Source organism: Lissotriton vulgaris, chromosome 10, assembly GCF_964263255.1.
Source record: "Lissotriton vulgaris chromosome 10, aLisVul1.2, whole genome shotgun sequence".
Taxonomy (NCBI): Eukaryota; Metazoa; Chordata; class Amphibia; order Caudata; family Salamandridae; genus Lissotriton; species Lissotriton vulgaris.
This window is the reverse complement of record NC_141698.1, coordinates 219,773,803-219,777,134: the sequence shown is the minus strand read 5'-3', so window position 1 is coordinate 219,777,134 and position 3,332 is coordinate 219,773,803.

The following is a 3,332-nucleotide window of genomic DNA, read 5'->3' as shown; positions in this document are numbered from 1 at the left end:
CTGGAGCTGTGACCAAGCGTTTACTCTGGAGACAAGGAGTGGTCCCCTGACAGTCTGTGGATCTCGCAGCGCTCAGGAAGCTGGTTCCACTGGTCTGACCGGGGCCCTCAGATGGAGGTGGACTCACAGAGGGCCCCGGGAGATGGACTGGGGCCGCACTCGAGGGATCCGATGCTCGTGGCCAGTGCCCCACCATTTTAGGAGGTATGGGGTGAACGGAAGGCAGAGCCTGGCCCTCATGAGTGTAAGGGAGTGGGGGCATCAATTAAACTGAGAATTGGGGCCCGGTCTGGAGGTGAGGCGCAGAGAAGGAAACAGCCCGGCAGATGGGAACGGGTGGGAGATCCGAATAGCCGAGCCGGAGCTCTCTCTCCTTCCAAACTTTTTGAAACTGACCTGCCGCTGCCTGCCATTATTCCGAAAAGGTAGAGAGGTCTCCCACTGGGTTGCGGGCCCTGCAGCTCCCAGTAGACTGGTTCTGCCTGTCCAACCAGGGTCCCTAGACAGAGACAGATATGCGGGGTCCCATGGAATGTATGACTGGGACTGCGCTCGAGAGACCCACTATCCATGGCTGTTGCCCCACCGGTTGAAGAGGTGTGAGGTGGGACGGAGGGTGGAACTGGGCCCTTGATGTTACAAGTAGCTATGGGCTTGAAGGGTAACTATGGACACGAGACCCTGGCAATGAGGAGTAGACACCCCGACAGGTGTGAACAGCTGAGGGAGTAGAGAGGCCAAGCTGCAGTCTCTCACCTGCTGGCCTACTTTGCCCTCTTTTGAGCCCCCTGGCCCCGTGGGCTCTAGATCTGACTGGAGGAGGTCATCAATAGTGGTACAAACGGAGGGGGCTGAATCCCACGCTTCGATATGAAACTATCACCCGGTTCTGCAGCTGGGCTCAAGGAAGAGCTGCCTGGGTGGATCCCCCTCCGGGCCCCCATAAAAGCATGCTAGAGGTGGTGGCAGTTGTGTGTCTCCAAGCCACGCCAGTGCTATATCTTCCAGATAGCCTTTAAGGTCTAATGGGGCGCCCCTCTGCGATGTGTAAAGCTTTGTATAAAATCTCACCATGATATCCATTTGATCTGGGAGATCCCTCCGCACATATCCCTGTTCGTCTTGCAGTTCCATTACATAGTTCTGAAACCTAGGGGCCCGTATCGCGCCAGCAAGTGCCCTACCCGGTCTATCTCCCGCCCCATACACTCGGGCCACATGAGGTTTCCCTCGAAATTTGCTCTCCCTATCCACTCTATCCTCATATTCAGATATTTTCTCTCTCAATTTAGCACACGGTTCCCCCGAATCCCCGCCAGCCCCAATTTCCTTTTCCAGTGTTTTCAGTTCCACTTCCAGTTTTTGCAGATCCCGTCTAAGGTCCCTAAGTATACCCCCCTTTGGCAATGCACCACCCACGGACTGTCACCTTAAATGCCTCCCACACCGTTGTTAGGCTGTCCACCGAGTCAATGTTGCTAGAAAAAAATCCTTAATGTCCTGTTCCAACTCAGCTTTGAACACTGCATCCCGCAAATGACGCAGATTCAATCGCTAACCGAGAAAGGGGGAAATATCCACCGGAGGGTTCAGTGTCACAATTACCAATCAATCAATCAATCAAGACATTTATAGAGCGCACTACTTACCCGTAGGGTCTCAAGGCGCTTGGGAGGGGGGGGGGGGGCGGTGCCGTTACTGCTCGAACAGCCAGGTCTTGAGCTTCTTCCTGAAGGAGAGGTGGTCTTGGGTCAGGCGCAGGTCGGTCGGGGGGAGTTCCAGGTCTTGGCGGCCAGGTAGGAGAAGGACCTTCCTCCTGTTGTCGCTCTTCGGATGCGGGGGACGGCGGCGAGGGCGTGGCTGGCTGATCGGAGGTGGCGTTTGGGAGCGTAGAAGTTGATTCGGTTGTTGAGGTAGCTCGGGCCTTGATCGTGTAGGGCGTTGTGTGCGTGGGTGAGGAGGCGGAAGGTGATTCTTTTGTTGACGGGGAGCCAATGCAGGTCTCTCAGATGTCCGGAGATGTGGCTGTTTCGTGGGATGTCGAGGATGAGTCTGGCTGAGGCGTTCTGGATCCGCTGGAGTCTCTTCTGGAGCTTGGCGGTGGTTCCGGGGTAGAGGGCGTTGCCGTAGTCCAGTCGGCTGGTGACGAGGGCCTGGGTGACAGTCTTCCTGGTCTCGGTGGGGATCCACCAGAAGATCTTCCGAAGCATGCGCAGGATGTTGAAGCACGACGAGGAGACGGCGTTGACTTGTCTGGTCATGGAGAGGGAGGAGTCCAGGATGAAGCCCAGGTTGCGTGCGTGGTCCGTCGGTTTGGGTGCGGTGCCCAGGGCGGGGGGCCACCAGGAGTCGTCCCAGGCGGAGGGCGAGGAGCCCAGGATGAGGACCTCCGTCTTGTCTGAGTTCAGTTTCAGGCGGCTGGTCGTCATCCACTCGGCTACATCTTTCATCCCTTCGTGCAGGTTGGCTCTGGCGGCGGCGGGGTCGTTGGTCAGGGAGAGGATCAGCTGGGTGTCGTCGGCGTAGGAGATTATGTTGAGGTTGTGTTGGCGTGCGATGGCCGCGAGGGGGCCCATGTAGACGTTGAAGAGGGTGGGGCTCAGCGAGGATCCTTGAGGGACGCCGCAGATGACTTCGGTGGCCTCTGACTTGTACGGTGGTAGGCGGACTCTCTGTGTTCTTTCGTCGAGGAAGGAGATGATCCATTCCAGTGCCTTCTCCTGGATTCCGACGTTACTGAGGCGCTGCACTAGGGTGCGGTGGCAGACAGTGTCGAATGCCGCGGAGAGGTCTAGGAGGATGAGGGCCGCTGTTTCTCCGTTGTCCATCAGGGCTCGGATGTCGTTGGTGGCAGCGATGAGGGCGGTCTCGGTGCTGTGGTTGGCTCGGAAGCCAGACTGTGAGGGGTCGAGGGATCCATTCGTCTCGAGGAAGGCGGCCAGCTGTTTGTTGACGGTCTTCTCGATGACTTTGGCTGGAAACGGGAGGAGCGAGATGGGGCGGTAATTCTTGAGTTCGGTGGGGTCCGCGGTAGGTTTCTTGAGTAGAGCGCTGAGTTCGGCGTGATTCCATCTCTCAGGGAAGGTGGCGGTGTCGAAGGAGGTGTTGATAATGTCCCGCAGGTGGGGTGCGATGACAGCGTCGGCCTTGTTGAAGACGTGGTGAGGGCAGGGGTCGGTCGGAGATCCGGAGTGGACGGAGTTCATCATGCGGACGGTGTCTTCAGTGCTGATCGGAGTCCAGGCGCGGAGGGTGGTGGTGGGCGGCGTTGCTGCGGTCGTGGCGTGCGTCGGTTGAATGCTGAAGCTGTTGTGTATGTCCGCGATCTTGTT